At 35.7% G+C, this 20,161-nt stretch overlaps 1 protein-coding gene across 5 annotated transcripts in view; it reads right to left on the bottom strand.

The window, feature by feature from the left end:
* Nucleotides 1-20,161, bottom strand: part of LOC138131801 (cardioacceleratory peptide receptor-like) — a 64,739-nt gene that overhangs the window by 18,104 nt on the left and 26,474 nt on the right. The gene's annotated exons all lie outside the window — the stretch shown is intronic.

The raw sequence follows: 20,161 nt of genomic DNA, 5'->3' as shown, positions 1-20,161 counted from the left end.
TTTAATTAAATTTACACTTAATTCGACATTAGGTACGTCGTCTCGACGTAATCGGGTTACAAGACTAATTCCTTACAAATACGGGTCCAGGAAACTTTGGAAAGTTTTATTCACTCATCCCATTAATATTAATTAATGCATTTTAACAAAATGCGTGTCTCCTATTAATTACTGTAGTAAGAAATAATTGATCAATGAGAAAAAATAGTCTACACCAAAGTAATAGGCTGGAGACATTTTTTATTTCTGTCATGTTTCTTTCACCACTATCAAAAGATAGACGAATACGGAAAGTATTTCCTCAGACATCGGGATTGCAGCAAATGCAATTTTATCAGTCGAATCAGGAAAAAAGAACAAACATTTTACGTTGTACGACACTTTACTACACTAGTGCGGTAAAATGTTCCTTTTCCACCACTATTGAAAATCAATCGACTTGATTGTATTATTTGTTATACATGAACCTTCTCTTTGCGAATAAAATCATGAAGGTTTGCTGTGGTATTTTATTGTTTGGTTTTTTTTTTGTAAAAATGTATGTTTATGAATCTTAGATATGAAACACATTAAAGTTGGTTTTAAGTACACACAGGTATATTTTATTTATTATATACAACGTGCTACATTTCGGCAAACATTTTTTTGTTAATTAAAAATGAAAATATAAAAATGCTGTTTTAAAAAAAGATTGGATAAAAAATGAACAATCAAGCTTAAAATTTAATATGTATTTAACACACAAATTAAAATTAAAATTCTTTTACTTAGATGTTAACAAATGATATGAAGTCTACCAGGTTTATTTGTTTTTACTTCTTTGTTGATCTAGAATTTATTTTTTTCTGCTGAATTTGTTTTTTTTCCTGGTGAGTTTCTTTATTTTCTTTACTAAAAGTTAGTCACAAATGTATACTTTAATGATTTTATTCATTTAGAAGTTTCAAAGCAACTTCTAGTTTATGTATAAATTTCAATATGATATACAAAACATCTTAAGTTTTATAAATAACTTATCCAGCAAACTGTCAGAAATTAAATTTTCAAGGTAAATGTCCCATTAAACACTAAATATAAATTTTAATCCTTCACCTTGCTATTTAAGTATATGAGGGGTATTGATGGATATCAATATTAGAACATTTTTCATGAGCAAAAGGAATGAGATTACAATGTAAATTTTTGACAAATACACCACATTTGGAAATTAAAAATTTTTAATGGACTGCTTATTATGAATTTTCACTGAAAACATGACAGAGAAAAATTTTATTTTCTTCTACAATAAGTAGGTAAACAAAAAAAGGTGACAGTTTGACATGGACAAAGAGATAGGTCCTTTATGAGACCTATAAACACATCTGTTGAGTATTTACTGCAGAAATGGTATTTGTTTTAATTAACGAATGGTAAAAAATATTATAAATATTGGAAAATAAAATTAAGGTATTTCGTGTTTTTTAATTCAGTCGAATTACATTCGAACTTTCTCTAGATAAAAAGAAAAGCTCCTGTGCGTCGTCAAATTTGAGTATCGGTCAGTAATTGGTTCTTACTACCTATTTATGAAATAATTATCTGGCAAGCAAACTTAACCAAATAAGTTGATTATATTCAAGGATCAACGTCCTTCTTACACCGTTCTAAAGTTGAAGAGGGAAGAGATTCAATTCTGTTTCCACTCCAGAAAAATCGATGATGACATGTACAGCAGATATTTTGAACATTTTTCTCTTTGAAATTCTGCATCATGATTTAGGTATGAGAAAATTATCTTCCAAATGTATCCGCAAATGGCTGAACGCTCACCAACAACTATTGAAACTAACAACATCCCTGTCGCTTTGCAGCTGTTTTAATGATTCTTTCACACTTTGGATTACATGGTCGGAACGTGGATCCATCCAACAATCCAACAAAGGCAGTGGCAGTTTAACGGTTTGGCTATAAGTGCTCGTAGTCGTACGATTCTTTATTTCATTCAAAATGATTCTTTGAAATCCCAAAGGTACCACAGTTGTCGAGCGCATGTTGTAGATCAATGGTTTTGATATTGACCAAATGAACTGGCCTGCATAGCCGCCAGATTGCAGTCCAATTGAACATGTCTGGGATGTTTCAGGAAAATTCAGTACAGTTGTGCCACCGTAGTCACTCCGGGAGCTTATTGATATTTCTCTCAATGAAGAATGGGAAAAAATTCTTGAAGAAAGCTTCCACAATCGGATCTCCTTTATGTTACTGAAGTTAAATGCTGTCCTGGCGGTCATACTGACCATTAAAAATTAATCATTCAAAATATAAATAACAGTGCGATGTTACAATGTAACAGACACCGAAATATCTCCTAACTCTTTTGAATGGTGTATAATATAAAAAAAAGTAAAATAATTAGATTAGTATTACGAATAGATGAGACATAATAAATGTTAAAAGAAAGTTGGTGTACCGTGCTGCCAGGTTCGACTTATGCAGGTGCCATTTTAGTAGGCCGATTGCAATGGCCGTGACTGTACCTCCGCTGCATAATAAAATGCTTGCATATGTGAAACTACTATTTCAAAAACAAACATTACTTCATTAAACAAATAGGAGTTTATTGAAATCGTTTGTATTTTTTCACATGGATCATGGAACTATGTAAATTAACAGAAGCATAATAGGGAAATGAGATTTTTTCCAACGCCTTTGGCTTTTAGACAAAAATCTTTAAAAAGGTGTATTTTTTACGTCTAAATCAACTCAAATCAAATCAATTAGATTTGGCCCGTCCGTCGGTTAGTTCTTCTAGCAAATTAGTTGCTTCGTTCGACGGATCCCCAGAGCTACCCTTATCCAGTAAAAGGCTTTCAAAGCGGTCAGTCAAAAGGCAGATAGCTTTCAGACTCGAAATATTTGATCAAAGCCGTCTCGTATTTAGCTTGGAATTTTTATTATAATTGGATCCCGACTGAAATAACCCATTCATAAAAATACTAACCACAATCAATTTAAAAACGATAAAGCCTGCCTGAATGGAATAGACAATCGTCCCATTATGTCGCATTACAGGATTGTTCAAAACGCCCAGTGTCAACTACTTCATTAAAAGATTAACACGGATCCGCTAGAGCGAATGCAGTGATAAGGCCAGGTACTTTTGTACGAAAAGTTTCGATTGCAACATAGAGTATGTAATAAGCAATGAGGAACAAGTCAACAAAAAGCTTTCAGCGTCTGATATTACGCAAGCTGAGCACTTGAACTGGCTTAAGAGTCGGTCATTTCGATTTCTTGGAAGTGGCGTGAATTCAACCGAAACTTCCAAGACATCGGGGATGTAACCGTGCTCAATTTCGTGTGGTTAAGACGATTCTACCCTAATTGTCGTCAGAGTGGATGCGGCCGCAGAGCCTTGCAGCTCATAATTGGGGTACAGCTATTGAAAAATCAAGAACAATTATCTAACAGAAGAAATGGCAACGCGCATTCGAGTAATAAAGTTTGTGAAGCTATCTTTCCGCGACATTAAACTGTATTTCAGTCAACATTTCCTACGCGCCCCCGATTTACGACTCGTAAAATCAGTTGAGAATATCTGATATTTGGTGGGCCGCGAGCTGCCGCTTTTGTGGCAACTTTCTTCCAGTTTGTCAGGGTCAGTTTCCAGAGGGAAAGGTGAACGTACCCCTCTAACAAAATTACTTCTGAAACAAACAACCCACTCTTCTACTTCTGTGACAACTTGGACGACTCTCGACAAATTTGAAAAGCTGGATCTGGAACGGGGGGAATTTACTGTTTTGAGCGTTGCAAATAATTTGATTATAATGGACAAGCGTTTAATGACAAATTAAGAAAGAGGAAATTGGCCCCGAGCAATTTCACTGTTTAACATTTTCACTTTCATGGCTTCACGGATTCCCGTTTTCATTGCGAGAGCATAATGTTTAATTTTAATCGTAGAGAAGTAATTATCAGAGATATCCATATTTAGCCACCTCTAAACAGGTTAACTTATTAGGAAAGTTATGATCGTTTAAACAGGGGTGGATTTATGGCGCACCGGCTATAACAATTATATGGGGCACGCAGCTGCGAATTCGGTAATCTTTCGTCTCCAACAGATTTCTTTCCTCAACTGCGTTTGCATGTGGCTAATTAAGAACACCGGTGTGGCTTGTCCCAGAAAAATGTCTCAAAGAATGACTGCTTCCAGACGATAATTTTCGTTAAAATGTGACTTAGAGAAAACGAATAATAATCAACGATTTAATTTGTTTGCGAGGTGATTAGTGTTCGGCGTGCTTTCTACCATCGAAAGGGCCATCGAAAATGCGCCTTGAATTGAATTAACATTAACTGTTCCATTTTATTAAATATTCAAATGATAATTACAGCCAGGAGCCAAACAGCAGAGCTGTTTGAAAATTTCTAGATTAAAACAGTTATTATTGTCTGAACATATGCCCAACCTGCCATTAAATTCACGCTCTGGGTAATTATCTTCGGTTTTATAACTACGTCACATTCACGGGTCTTATTCATGTAATAAACTCTACAATTCTGAATTATGTGCAGAAAATTAGATATTTCGACTGCGAAAAGTTTCAGGCTTTCCGAAACTAGTTTAGTCAGTTTAATACATAATTGTGTGGTTGAAAGGAAAGAGATTCGGTGGTAATTTTCATCTAGTAATAACGTTTAGCTCTCTATCTATTAATGAATGCATATTAATGTTGTTTAATCTACATTCTTTTCTTGATCTTTTCTGCTTATTTGTTATCGCAACAATTGATCTTAACAATATTTTTTTAGGTTTTTGCAACGACGGTGCATTTTTTAGCAGAAGCCAATGTTAATTAAATATGAAAAAAATCGTCCTCTGTGGCATGGCTTTTCATTGAGACGGGGAGTCGGGACAAATTTTTTAATTATATGCTTTTGGGGCCGATTTAGAGGTGGAAACCTTTAAAATTCCAAAATATCCCAAATATAGACCACCCTATTATGCATAAGCAATTCAATCTTTTCTTGTTCCTTCATTCTTAGTTGGTTTCTTTTTTCTACTTCATAATTTTTCGTACTTCATGATAGGTACCTACTTACACAGACTATATACTATTTCTCAATATTTTCATTTTCTATTTTTCTTAGCTCTTAGCCTTTCTAATTAATTTATTTCTGACATATCCTTGTTAGACATTTTCACTTGTAAATTTTTGCATTTACACTTACAGAAGCTGTTTTTTCAAGCAATTTGACAATTTCGCTCAAGACGAAGCGATTCTCTAGCGACGGCAAAACGCTTATTGTAGTTCTCTGAGAATAGGTTGTCAACCCATAAAGCACCTATTGTCTCTTTTAGACAAAAGCTTGCAGCGGACAGTGTTTTTAATGTGCTTTTAGTGTGAGAATATCCAAAGACGAAGGCTAGAATCAAAATGGTCAGAGTTGGTTTCCCCTCTGGTCTCTACAGTTCTGCGATCTTTTGGTTATCTAAAACGAATTTAACTTCTCCTTTCTTCTTGAAATTGTTTAAAGAATTTGTTTGCACAAGTTTTACTGCTTCATAACGAAATGCCCAACATATGGACAATTTTGTTTCACCAACAACGTGTCCCAGTTGAAATTCTTGAGGAGTTGCTTGTTTTCTAATTAAAGAAAGAAGAAATGTAAGATGAAGATTTTGAGCTGATATATCAATTGCAAAAAATAAATGAGATTTGGGTATTTACTGACAATGAAAAGAACAAAATAGGGTTGCAAATTTGGTTTCCAATTTAATATCAGCTTCAATTTTGGATGCGACTGTTAACGGTATGTTGGCTCTCATATGGCAGACGAAACCACTACAAGTTATTTAATAAGAAAATATTATACTTAATAGCTGTTACAAAGTGGTCAAAACAGCTTCAACTAATAAGACTTGAGTTTTGATGACTTGAACAGCCCGTTCAATTATAAAGTTATGTCTGCTCTAATGAGGTTGAAGGCGGTATTGTGGTCATCAAACGACCACCTCCATTAATTAATTTGTTTTATTGCACGAAACAGTTCTTCATTTAAGGATTTGTAGGCTTAACGATATGTCGATACTAATTGGGTAATAATTCAAAGACCGAATCCTTAGCACTATTGCTTTTATGCGAAACAAAAGCACAAAGCTGACAAAACATCTTACGTCAGAAAACTAATTCTTTTCCTAATTCTGAACGTCTCAGTTACGGTTGTTCGCTATATTTTTGCCTTATCCTGTACATTGTGGCAAATTTATGTAAAAGCACTTTTCCCACTCCGCAACGTGCACTCCGAGACTATTTTATTTGACGTCGTTTATCACCAGGAACAATTACTCTATTTATAAAAAGTTTAGAAAATCTTGGAAAGTTCTTGAAAGCGGAGATGGTATAATGGCTCCTGTGACATGTACAAATCGAGGGATGCCTAGACGAAATTCGGGTGATATGAGTCGTATGCAAAAAAAGGTCAGAAGCTGACACTGGGGGTTGTTTAGTTCATGCTTTTGTGAACTGGCACAATCACCGTCAGTATCAGCTGATGTGGTTTTTGTTTTGCCGGATTTCGTTAAGCGAGTTTCTGCAAGAGTAGAAAATAAAAAAGGGCGTTATTGCTTTCTGGAAGTGATCGTTTCTGTTATATAAAGGTGCAACCGTCCAGGATTACAACAATTTTCACGTCCGTAATCCGAGAAAATAAACTAATAATCGACGATGTTTTACTGGTACGTTCTATAGATTGTTACTTTAAGTATCGAATAACTGCGGTGACCTAACCCGAACACAAATCCTGTAATTCAGTTTAGTGTTTACGCAGGTTATATAAATTTGAGATTTGGCTTCCCGTTAAAATCGCTTTCTGATTTCCGCACAAATAGCGAAATTTAGCTACAAAGTTCAATGGAGTTAATTAAATTATGGCTTATGCTTTACATAATCGTTTTCGAATGGAGTTGAATTTTAATTCTTATCTGCTGTTCTGTTATTCTCGCAGATTTTTTTCCGGAGCATTTTCAACTTTTTTGCTTTCCTGCAAATTATGCGGCCTCTCGTTTCCAAAATTAGAGATTTTTCAGTGGTCCATATTAGAATGTATTCAGCCCATATCAAATCACAATTTCTGTTGCCAAAGGACGCAAAAAAGTGGCTAATAGACACTAGACGGGAAAGTCCGTCCCCCACAAATACCAACAGAACGAGTGCAAAAACCCCAGGATTCAATTTGGGAACACTGATCCTAACTTTTTGCGTACATTAAACTCGCTTTATTGTTGGCGAACATTACAATTTTATGTAACATCACAGAATAGCCCATTAACACGACGTCAAATAACAAACGCCTAGACTGGAGGTAGCATTTTTCATGTAAATAGTTGGTACAAGAACCCGAATTTTATCGCGATCGATGGGAATAACATTATTAGAAACGATAAAACCGATTAAAAGAGAGCGAAAAACTGCGAGCAAAATTGTTTTCCTATGCCATAAAATAGTTGGGAACCTTTAAAATAATTATTTTATTAGGGCTCTTGTTGGCAGCTCTCGAAAATCGCGTTCGCAACTTGAAAATGACTGAAAGAACTACATTTCTGTTTTATACACTTGCCTAGGGTTGAATTTCATATAGCTTTATTCGACGATTGACCTTCTGCCATAAACCGCCGGCAGAGTACGAGTTGCTGCTTTTAAGCCTCGTTGATATATCATAAAGTTTTTTTACAACACTGGCGTTATACAGAACGGCATTTAAAATGAGTTATTGTTATCAGAGTAGACAGACAGGCATTAAAATAATTCCAGGTTTTTGCACGTCGTCTTGATAGAATTCGCCACCACAACAGGTAGAGATTTTTTTCCTCGAACGCTAATGAGCTTTCGGGATGATGCTCTTGTTGAAAGTTGCGACCTGTAAATGAAGGACGCTTTTATTCAGACCGTTCACAAAACATGCCCTCTGCCGAAGGAACGTGAAGTAACATAAATAACAGTAAATTTCGTTAAAAGTGAGTTTTCGAGGCAGAAAGAGGAGAATTCGGAATTTTAACAGAATCATTTCTGAAGTGTGTACGTCGTCCAGACAGTTTTTTTTTGCGCATAGCCAGTAAAGTGTGAACAAGTTGATTTGCAATTTAAAATCGGTGTTTTCACGACAAGATCAAAATGGGAGACGTCAGCAAACGTGAAACGTCCTTAACAATTCGTTTTATTTAATCTTTGTTTCCGTCAGTCCGCCATTGTGCGTTATGGATTATCAGAGGTAGTGATATGTCAACTGTCAAGTCCACTTCGACACAATTTCCTTTTGTCTCGCGTTGCAAAATACATAAACGGCGAAATCAAGGTGAAGTCGATGATTTTTCCAGCACTATCGCACATCTTTTAACAACGAAACCCAATTCCCAATTTAAATTTCCATGTGGGGCGGTTTTCCGCATCCAAACCGCCGATGAAAAGATGTCTCCCGCAATGAAATATGATGGAGATAATGCTACATGTTCGATGTAAAATTCTCTGGGGAAAAATAAATAAATAGAAACGACACTGTTACATAATGGGAAATGGGCCAAAGAAGAGATTAGAAGTGTACCCGTGAGGACCGCGAAAGGACAACTTCCAAGTGACAATAACATTCCTTGAAACCTATCGATCAAAAGGGAGTCCTATTCGATTTCGTTTCTTTTACGCAAATGAATTTTTTTTGTGTATCTCATTTTGTCCTAGACCATAACTTTTTGCAGGTATTATTTATCGACGGCATTAGGCAAAATCCAACACTTCTCTAAATAAAAAATAAGATTTATAGCCCGCCAAGGTGGCTTAGAGAATTTATTGGATGGTATAAGTGTCAATAAATGTAGAAGCACACAAGAAAGCAAAAACACAAGAGTAAATCACAGTTGCAATATATTTTCCCGAGTAAATGTCGGATATCAATTCAATAAAATGTGCGTCTGCGATAGGGCCTAATTTTTTTTCTAAACATAATTTAAATTCCGCAGACGCGTGTAAGATTCAGGGATGTTTCAGCACGCATTGATTAGTGTGGTAGGGTAAGTGAGCCAATTCGGCTGGTATGGGGTGCTTGACTATCTCCAATCAATATCACTTTTGGTCAAGTCTGGCTCCATTTAACCCTGATAATGTGATGTCAAACATTCAACGTGCCTAATATCAATTAAATTGTTCACCAAAGCGGTAATTGAATTTGCTAAACTGGAAGCGGAACTCGATCTTGACTGACATCTTATTTTATTGAAGCTGTTTATTCCATTTTTGAATAGAGGACAAATAGAATTTCAGAAACCAAATCACGACGCGTTCAACAATTTTCTACAGACTCGTTCTCATTGGCGATGTTATGTCATTAAGTAAGCATAAAATACGCTTTTTGAATGTCATTAGGTTTAGATGCTATTAAGTAAAAATTATTTAACTTGAATCTGTAACTTATTCACTTCTAAAAACTATTAACGCGATTAGTATTGCTTAATGTACTACATTAAAATATTATTAATTGATAGTTAAAAACTTTACGTTACGTTGATCTAAAGACTTAACGTCATCGTAGATAAAGTATTTCTCATTCACCCGACTTTGTCTTGTGTCACAAGTCCTTCACGCTCGTAAGAAACCGGCACTTTTTCGCACTTGTTACACAATATACTATTGTAACTATGCAAAGTAAACGTGATTCTGGATTCAGGTATTCAATTCAATTGTTATACATATTCGATAATGTCTACTACTTTATTATCAAATTGTGTAACTTTATACTGCTTTTCCAGAAATAATTCAGTATTTGTTGAAGAAACTTGGTAAATAATGTAAAATTCGAGAACTTTAATATACAAACACTAGAAAATTATGTTTAGGAAGCGATATGCGACAAAACTTCAAGGAAACTTTAGTCTTATTCCCTTTGCCCTTCGAGAATATATATTGTCCAAATGTTTACTTTGTTTTCTATCAACATCTACAAATATTGAAATAAAGTTCAGGAACTATTCACTACGTTCCAGGAATTAATAATTTAAAATAAACAATACTGAATTAATTTACTGTAACTTATTTTATTATCTATCTATCAAACCGAAGCTAGTCGATTCAATTTTATTTGCCTAACAATGTACAAGTCGAATTCTATTTCCTTACCCATTTAGACTTTTTGAACAAACGGAACTATTGTTTCCCCAGAGCTAGAAATGTTCTTAGAGAAATTGAATTTAGCAAAACTTGTTACTTGTGTTGACAGTTTCGAAGCGCAAAGAAGTATGGTAGTCATGCAAATATTGCTTAGTTGACTGAACTAGAGCGGAAACAACCCGATAAAAATCGTACTACTCGGAAGCAAATAAAACAAATCGGTTTAGTTTAAAAATTGATATTCTAATTGGTTACATTTCGATATTTCAGTTGGCGCAACTGTTCCACATCTGTACAAGTTTCTCAAAGAAAAGTTATATAAAGAATGAATATGTCAAAATTATTACATATTTTACGTGACGTTGCAGTCATTAATTTAAATGTGTCTAGAGTTGTAATGGATTTCACCAATAGAACAAAGATTGGAATATAAATAACTCCTCCTCTCACTTTTATTGCCCCCCTCATGGGCCCCCTCCTGTGCAAATGTTAACTTGTCGTGGCGGTCCACACTATCAATTGATTTTCTCTTTTTCCTTTAACAGATTTAAACCGCTTAATCTTGCTACTTGTAATAATTCCTCCAATAAATCTTCTTATCTTTATGCCTACGTTGTCTTTACCGCGCCAGACACAAACCAATAAAAACACATTTTATATTCTCTCGTCCATAACACGCTCCTGTTCTTTGGCCTTTCTTAATGGATTAGCTTTTTTTTAATTTGTCCCACACGGACCGACGTCTAACAATGAAACAAATCGACGTAATCCAGCGCGAACGGGAGGTAATATGTCAAAGGGCGACGCAGAATATTTTATCACCCGTTGGCAGAGTTTTCTAAGAGTTGTTGATGCAATATAGCAAAAATATTACGCGGAAAAAATTTATAAGCTCGCAGGAATTCCAAGCGCTTTAAACGGTTTTACAATAATTCTTTTGAAATGCCTGCGCCTTGTAGCAGCATATATTGGCTCCTCTTCTTTTTTGTTTTTAAGCGATCAAATTAAAATTTGTAGTCCTGTACTGTCAAAGATACCTACTCCTGACATTATTTTCAAACTTAAATAATTAAATGTTAATAAATGCAATATATCATATTTTATTCACACTGCTGGTTGACAGGTCATAAAGTTGACTCTTTGAAAATTATTACTTCGTAAACGCAAACATAAATTTGAAAATTGATGGTTCTGCAGGAATTTGACAAATTTTGGTAGATAAATCTCGAATGGTCCAAATGGGATTGGACAGTTGTGTATCTGATAATAGAAAGAATCAATGACAGCGCCTCTGAAAGTATTGCTCCAAAATCATTTTTATAACGTTGCACTTAGACGTTGTTGGGAACCCCTCGACGTCTTTGAGTGTTGCTTCCAAGTCAACAGCTTAATCCATCTAGTCCTGATTCATCCGTTCTCTCAATTTATTGTGATGCAAAGAACCGGAAAGCTTGAGATTCACCCTGCGGCACCAAACAACAACAAAATTGCATCTGGCTTTCGCGGAACTCCGTTTGCAGTAAAAGAGTATTGTGTGTTAGGATGAAAAGAGGATATGAATTGCGGAGCGTCATCCTTGCAATAACCCCCGAGAAAACGAATATGATAATTTAGTTTAAGAGTGTTCGATTCTGGACGAAAGAAAATAAAAAATCAAAGAAATCTGCTTTACTTTGTAAGGAGGATCCTTTTCCTGTCAAGTATCCCACAGAATTCTGATAGGCACAGACAGAAGTATAATATTGATTTTATGCCTATTGCTTTTCGGCTACAACCCTGAAAGGATTCGGCATTCAGACCATGCTAAACTCACCCTTTGTGTACTACAGACATGTGACTGCGGACCGTAAACAAACGCCATAATGGGCGAGTGATTAACTGAAAAAATCGACACAATAAAATACCATTTGCTTTCTGCCTATGAAGCGGCAACATATTTACTTCTCTTATTCCACATAACGTACGGTCATTATTAAGAGCGTGCTTGGGACATTTCGGGGAGTAAATTCGCCACTACGCTCAAAGATATATCAAGATAAACGCTTTGTATGTATCTTTTTTATGGCCTTTTCGAGTTTGGCAAAGCTTGCTCTTGAAGGCGATATGTCATATCTCGCGGAGAATCGTTCCTGATGGGAGGCACAAAGGTGATTATTACCATCACGGGAGACAGATACATTATTTTTATTGCCACTTAATCTCCGCCAAGGTATCAATAGCGCACAGTAAACGACGTTTACTGTCGGCAATAATAATTAACAATCAAACAAGAATTATGACCAAGATAAGAGCTTGGTTTTAAATCATTCCGGAGCGGCAGCGCATCTCATCTGTTCCTGCGGAAACACGTTAATTCCGGTAGGAATAATAAAGGGCATAAGGGAAGAGAAATAAAAGAACCATTGAAGAGTAAACAGACCACTCTGCATACAAACTGTTAAAAAACATGACCGCATTGCCGAACAGATCACGTATGAGGAATAGATAATATACGACGAGAAGAATACAATATGGGGAGCATGGGAACTGACCCAAAATCCCAGGGTTTATAATACCCCATTTTATAATGTCGGCTCCTATTAGTTATGGGAGGCTGTTACGCGAAAATTGCTTTGTTTGGGGGCGTCAACATACTTTTTTGCAGCGGTACAGACTTTTGCAGGGAGCACAAAGAAGTTCAACGGCCCTTTGAAGGTAAATAATTGCAAGAGATAAAGACAACACAGAGGGTTCCCTTTATTGGAAATTTCGCCTAAACAAAATTAAAGGGGATATGAAAATTTGAGTGAAGTACGCCCAAGGCGAATCTCCTGCAGAACTTTGGAGTAGTCTGTTAACACGAAGGCGTCTATATTGCGTTTTTTACTAATAGAGTATCGCACGAAGGGGTGAAAGCGTTTTAACTCGGTGTGATCCAGTCTGTTCCGCCACTGACCTAATTATGGCGTCGCACGGTTAATTTAGGAATAATGCGAGGGAAGATGATCCTTTTAAACAATTTGGAAGTAGGATTGTAAAAGGTTTTCCACGTAAATTAAAGCATTTGCTTACGGTGCCCCGACCTGAGAACTTTAAAGCGTCGTAAAGACGAAAGCTTTTAATTAACCAGTTTTAATGGTTTCTCGATTCACACATACATAATTGCAGCAAATAAAATTCAGCGTTCGATTTTGGGAAAAACAAGCGTGCTTTAGCATAATGGTCCGGCATAAATTTTACAAAGCGATAAACCTGAGAGCGCCTTATTGATTAAAAATAACAATAACTCATTACAAGGGTTACAAGAAACCTCCCCGAGCCGAAGCAACTAAATAAAATACAGCAGAGGCAATTTATTTTTACGCACTTTCCAGATTTTTTTCCTAATAGTCGTATAAAAATTCACATTTCGCCCCACAGAACAAATAAACGCTCAAAATTTCATTTTACAAAAATAAACACATCAGTTTGTCAGTTTGAGAATTTACAAATGTGCTCGTAAAGTACTTAATAAATCATAACATTTATAAATTTAGCCTGATGAGTGAATTAGTTACCTAGGGTTAAAGGTGCAAAACCGGAGGAAATTAAAATTGTTTCAAAGAGTCGTGCTGTTTTCACAGAAGGCAAATTAAACTTAGATTAAATTAGTATCCAGACAACTTTCTATAGATAAATTACTTTTTGTCCAAAATCGAAATCATATGCTAAATGGCGTCATTGTCGCCCACGAAGACATTTAAATTTCTGGTTTCTCTCTCAATTAAATTTTATTTGTTAATGCTCAATTAATGCCCATAAGACAACTCCATTTTTGTTTGATTTGTGTTTTTGTTGCAGGTTTAACCCACTTTTTAATGGAAAATAAAGCGATAAACTCTGCACCAATGATAAGTCCACCTCGTTTCACGTGATTTTGAAATTCAAAGTTACAAACTGGACACTAAAAAAGAAAGAGAATTAACTAATAACTATTACATTCATGTGCTTTTTGCCTGTGTAGTAGTAGCTTCAATTTTTTCGTCATTTTTAATTTACTTTACTGTGAACTTTGCTCTCCTATAAACTACTTACTTTATATTTTTTATAGGTCTTGTAGAGTAGACTTGTTGCATAATAATTTTAAATGTCAACTATTCTGTAGCCAAAGATGTTTTATAAAAATTTACTACAAATAAATATTAATAAATAACATTTCAGCGTTATAATTTTCAGACAGAAAATGGGAAAAAATTAATATGAATGTAAAAAAATTATAAAAAACCCTCAGAATGGTCTGGAGAGAGTCTTCGGAGCAGGAAAAAAACAAACAAAAATTATTATATTCAATTTATTTTTCCACCGCAGCTGAAGGACAAGATATAAATATTTAACCAGTATCGAGGTTTCCTCCAAAACCTGTCTTTCAATAAATTAATCGTTGAAAGAATAAAATAAATTTTATGAGTTAAATCGGTATTTTTTTTTTATTTTTTAATCTAACAATTGATTATTGACGGCACTCCGGCTCTCAACTTGTCTTCCTTGGTGCGCGGTCCTAGATCTTCAAGCTCTGGAAGTTCACTTAACACTTGAGATTCTTTCGATCCGTTTGCGACTCCTACTAATTCACTATGCTGTGAACAGCAGTTCCACTTCGTGCGACGAAACAATTCCCACATCGAATACCCTCCTGCAAGTTTTTTTACTTCTCTATGTCTGCTCTGTTTGTTGCAGAATAGGAAACAATCCGCCGCGATCTGTGCTTTTATTGAAAATGACTCTGGAAATTGTATTTCCGGAGCACACGGTACAAGTCCACCAAGCCTCCGTCCTGCAAATTCATTATTAAATGAAGGGTGCGAATCCGGAAAGAGATCAGCTCTGATTCGCAGGAAACGAATTTGAGGATTAAGGAAAGTGACGGGTGCAAAACCACTTTTCACCAACTTCCGGTTCAGACTGACGCAGTAATTTGCCAGTGCCATTTTAACCAACCGGCCGCTTAATAACCGCCGATATTTACACTTAATGCAAGTCGTAAAATTAAAGTAAACTCGACAGAGATTCTCGGTAAATATTTTACGTCGGCTTTGATGTTGGACTTCCGCGTGTTTAGCTGATCCCGAAGGATCGGTTGCAGTTCGGCGCTGCATCATCGCCATTATCAAAATTGGAAAGAAGGCGATTGAGCCGCACGGAAAGTTTGTTATGGGGGGAGCGATGAAAAAACTTGGGCGATTCTGTTGCAGGATTTCATCTGAAAAAAACGAGCTATCGAGCTGCGCCATGTCCCCCATCGATTCAGTTTAATAAAGCTTCTCGCACATTATTTAATGGCGCTATCGCACAATCGGCCAATTACAGATTCGACTTGATTTCCCTTGATGGAACATTTCCGCGTGTTAGCAGATGACGTTGCCGATAAAGTCCTACTGATTAAATCAGAACTTAAACGGAACATATGGTTTGACGTGAGGCGACGGTTGCCGCTCAAATCTGCACATAAATTTGCATGCAAACCAACTGAAAAGTGTCCTCCTTACAAACAACTTCTCGGCAAAAGTGCATCATTTAATCTTGCTCCGATCGTAAACCCTGTTGACTTCCCCAACAATTTGATCGATCGAGCTTTGTTTACGCGATTCCCACGATCGGCATTTTAAACCCATCCTGGAATTTTCTGATCATGTCTACACGACAGATATTGCATTTTTACTCCCAAAAAGCCTCTAATTACCTCCCACGTAAACCTGTTTTCACCGTCAAAGTGATACGCAATGGCTAAAGCACAATACTCAAAGCATTGTTTTCATTCGTAAATTGCTCCACTGTTTAACCAGTTAACGACTTGCGGTTACAACGAAACTAATATCACAGCCCCTAATCATAATTAAATGTGGCGACTGGGGATGGAAGCTCTGGTACAAAACTAGCAACACCCTGTTACGACACAATCTAAGATTCGAAAAATCGTGACAGAAAGTTCTGGATTATGCTGTGCTTTGAAGCCCGTTTTCATGAGGGCTTCCGATGAAGTTTTCTATGGAGCAGCCGACCCACGTGGAAATCTTAATCTCAGTAATAATGTTGCGGAATTATTTGCAGTACCCCGGACCAGAGTTTAACTGGAATAGTTTGCATTATTGCTTCCTGCGGTGGTTATCAGAATAGAACTAGGACTATCCGCATGTGTTTCTAATAGAGCGGAAGTGTTATAATCAATGAAGATATCAAACGAGACTCTTCTGAAGATTATAGACCAGTCGTAAACTTTAAATCGCCTAAACGGACTGAAATAGATGATCAAATTATTAATGTTTCAAAAAATCGCCACTTTATCTTCGTTTTATGGCTTTTAAAATTCTTCAAACATAATGAAATTTAAATGAACCGACTTAACACCAATAAAACAATATCGTCCATCATCTAAATTAATTAAAACTTCCATTAACCTTATTATTTTAATACTCCTGGCTTGTAAACAGGATATTAATAATAATAATACTTTTAACATGTTATTAAGTATTTGTAAGTGCGTTAGTTAAGATAAAAGTGGAACGCACGGTTTTTAAATAAAGATCTGTTGGATAGATTTTATGCTTCATTAAAAGTTATTGAAATTAATACGAAGGTGTGTCGGAAAGAAGGAGATTTTTGTCAAAACCGCCACCACCGTTATGGACTCTATTCCTTATTCAGTTCTGGTTGTAAATTCTGCCCGATCCAAGAGTTTCAGCATAATTTAATCAGATAATTCTTTAAACTGACAATACTTGCACGACCATCTGACGTAAGATCTATCCCATCAAGCTCGACCTCGTCGAATAGAAACTAGCTCATAGAGTAAAAATTTCACGAAATCCCGTCAGCTGGAAGTATAATTGTCTTAAAACGTGTCAAAAATATCAGTTCGAATTAATTTCAGATGAGCGGTTAACGGCTCAACTGACAGTCTCGATTTCATCATTAACACCGACTCTTCTAGAATTTAAACAGTTGGATGGTATTTGTCCGGAGTGTTTTTTCAGGTACTCAAGTGTCGTTGGTTGTTAATGCGAGCGCCTGGATTAATTTACATAGTTCCATCGGTATTGTTTGATGGCACGAGTGTGATTGATTAAACGATCAGTGTGATCGACTGAAAATACGTTGTCGGTAAATATGAATTAAATGTGGCGGAGCTGAAACTCCCAGAACGGAGATGACAAAATTCGCTGATAAGCAAATTCGGAAAATTGTCTACTGTGCCCTTAACCCACTTTCTGTTCTATTATTAAAAATGATAACTACACCTCCTCAATGATGATATCCAAAAATATTATCTGAGTAATTCCGCGAAAGCGAGTCGTTCCGGTTTAATTCGCAGTAACCGTCCCGGATTTTTTCAGTTTCGTCCGAGACGCAGGAAATCAATCTGATGTATAATTTGATACAAAATGGTCGCTGAATACAGACGGACTAACGACATGGCCTGCCGATCGTATCTATCAAGATTGATTTCTGATCCCTTCCATCTCGACTAATAGTTTCGGCCTCTGAATTTTGACCGGAAATGACATTACATTTCAGACGTATTGATTTAAAGCGAACACGCTGATAATGCAATGTCTCGGAAAAAACAAACTTAAAATCATATTTTTTTGAAAAGATTTCAGACAAAGCACATTTCTCGAATAAATCATCAAGCTAAGAAAACTCTTTTGCTCTAAGCAGCTTCCGGGTCGGAGGAAATTGCATTGAATTTACGACTTTCGAATGTACCGCGCTGTTCCAGTACAGTTATTAAGGGTTTTGATGATCTGATGTGAAATGATGTTTGGAGGGCGTCATCACGCCGGAAAAGTGTAATTTACGTCGCGCTGTTAAATTCTTACCGCCGTCGTTATAATTAGACCATTTTGTGTGAATGGAAATCGTATTGAGTCATTGAAGAGTTCTAATCAATCGAGTGCGATTGGTGTCGCGCTGCAGTTGTGCAGCGCCGTGAGTGCAATTGAGAAAATTGCATTAAAATGAAACCGAGTCGGAGCTGTCAACGATTAAACGACATCGCGTAATAGAGTTTAATTAAAAACGAGACTGAGTCAATTCGGTTGGATTTTCGCAGATATCTGCCAGTTTAAGTGCATAAATTGCATAGCTCCGAATGTGCCATTGTGCTCCTTCTTTTTACCATTTCCTCATTCATCTCGCCCGGGGGATTCGTATCTGGTCACACTTAAGCTTCCGACAGAGATTGCACGACGACTTCTCTTTTTATCCTTGTGCATGTCATCTCGTTGGATGCGTGGTCAGGGAATTTTAATTTGCCGCGCATTTTTCACGCGTCCCGTCAAAATTATTCCCAGATTTGTTTGACTAATTATTACAAAAATTTCTATTGGAATACTACCAAGCTCGAATTATCCCCGTAATCAATTGGATTATAATATAAATGTGGTTTTTAAACAAATTTTAACGCATTTATCGTTAATGTAAACAGTCTAAATTCCAGCGGGTCCATCACATAGACTTAAAAGCGACATTTTGATTATGAGGCGTATTAAATTAAACGGATTTTGCAATTAGAAACCTGTTTTACAGTTATTTTTAAAACGCCGTCTTCTGAAAAAGCTTGACATCGAGCCATTTGCGTCAAAAATAACCACCTAATTGCCCCTTACAAAAATTTTATTGCCACCCATTCACCGATGCATCAGCCAGAACAATCAAATAAATTAGATAAATCCATTCATCCGCTTCCTAAACATCATTCACTAATTTAACGGTTTGGGCACCATTTATGCTTTTCGTTTGTACAGTAGGTGACGAATTTTATGTCGAGCGGATGCAAATTAACGTACCGTTTTCGTTGCAACATTTAAAATATACTGAAGAACAAATGACAGACAGTCCGGTCTGATATTCATCTAATTTGCATTTAATCGAACACAATAAAAAGATAAAAGTGTGTTAACCTTTACAAAATGGGAAATTTAAAGCTCTTAATAATTTGTCCGAGTTTATGGGAATATAAAAGTTTCCACACGTTACTTAACGACGCGTTTTGGATACTCTAAAATTTAGATGATGTTCCACAGCAATAACAATAAAATTCGAAATACCAGTATTAATTCCGTTCGAAATTCGCCATTAACCAATATTATTAGTTCGACACATCTGATTAATACTAAAGCTCATCCATTAGAGACCTGAATTGTCAAAGTGCCGTTAGTTTGACACTAGTGATGAAATTACTAGCCACGCCAATAGGTATTTTAATTTTTTATTTGTGGCAGCAATTTAAAGCGTAAAAATCTCAATGTTTCACAGGTGTTTTACATCATTTGATACGAATTATCTAAATCTGAACGAATTTCTTCTTTTATTTTTTTATTTTGGCAATACTTTTTGTAAATAAAAATTGTATACAATCTTTCATATCTAATTATTAGTAACTTCTTGGGGTAATAGCACCAAAGAAATTATTATTAAAGGTCTCATAACCTCTATTTCATATGTTTACATAAATGATATTTTTGCTATTTGCAGCAAAAAGTGTACTCATAAAAGTACACGCTCAGCAAAAATTCATGCATGCTTTAAATAAGACGTACAGTCACTAAATTTTGGCCGACCTTTGATAATCCAGGGCTATAATGGATGAACTATATTAGATTTCTAGAAGTTCACAGGAGGTTTTTAAAATTTTAATGAAAATCCACATCATATTAAGCCATAATGACCACACAATTTTTCGTTTTGAAATGCATTTCTTCTTTGTCTCCAACAAAATATAGTCATATGAAGATTAGATCAAAATATTTTTAGTTTCTTCAAAATTTCAGTTATTCATTATTTTACGTTGGAGTTCTGTAGTTATTTTCCTCTTTAATTAATCCAAAAAAATATATCTAAATAGCCCAATTTGCATTTTTATTTGCTATTTAGATATTTGAATTGCTAGTTTATCTATTAATAAAACACGTTTATTTTTTAAGTATTAAAAGAACTAGAGTGGAATATGATAAAACCTTTCTGTGCAGCTATTCGTTCACCTAAAATATTTTCATCCAAAA

Source organism: Tenebrio molitor, chromosome 5, assembly GCF_963966145.1.
Source record: "Tenebrio molitor chromosome 5, icTenMoli1.1, whole genome shotgun sequence".
NCBI lineage: Eukaryota > Metazoa > Arthropoda > Insecta > Coleoptera > Tenebrionidae > Tenebrio > Tenebrio molitor.
Note: the sequence above shows the minus strand (reverse complement) of the source record. Positions and strands in the feature narration are given on the sequence as shown.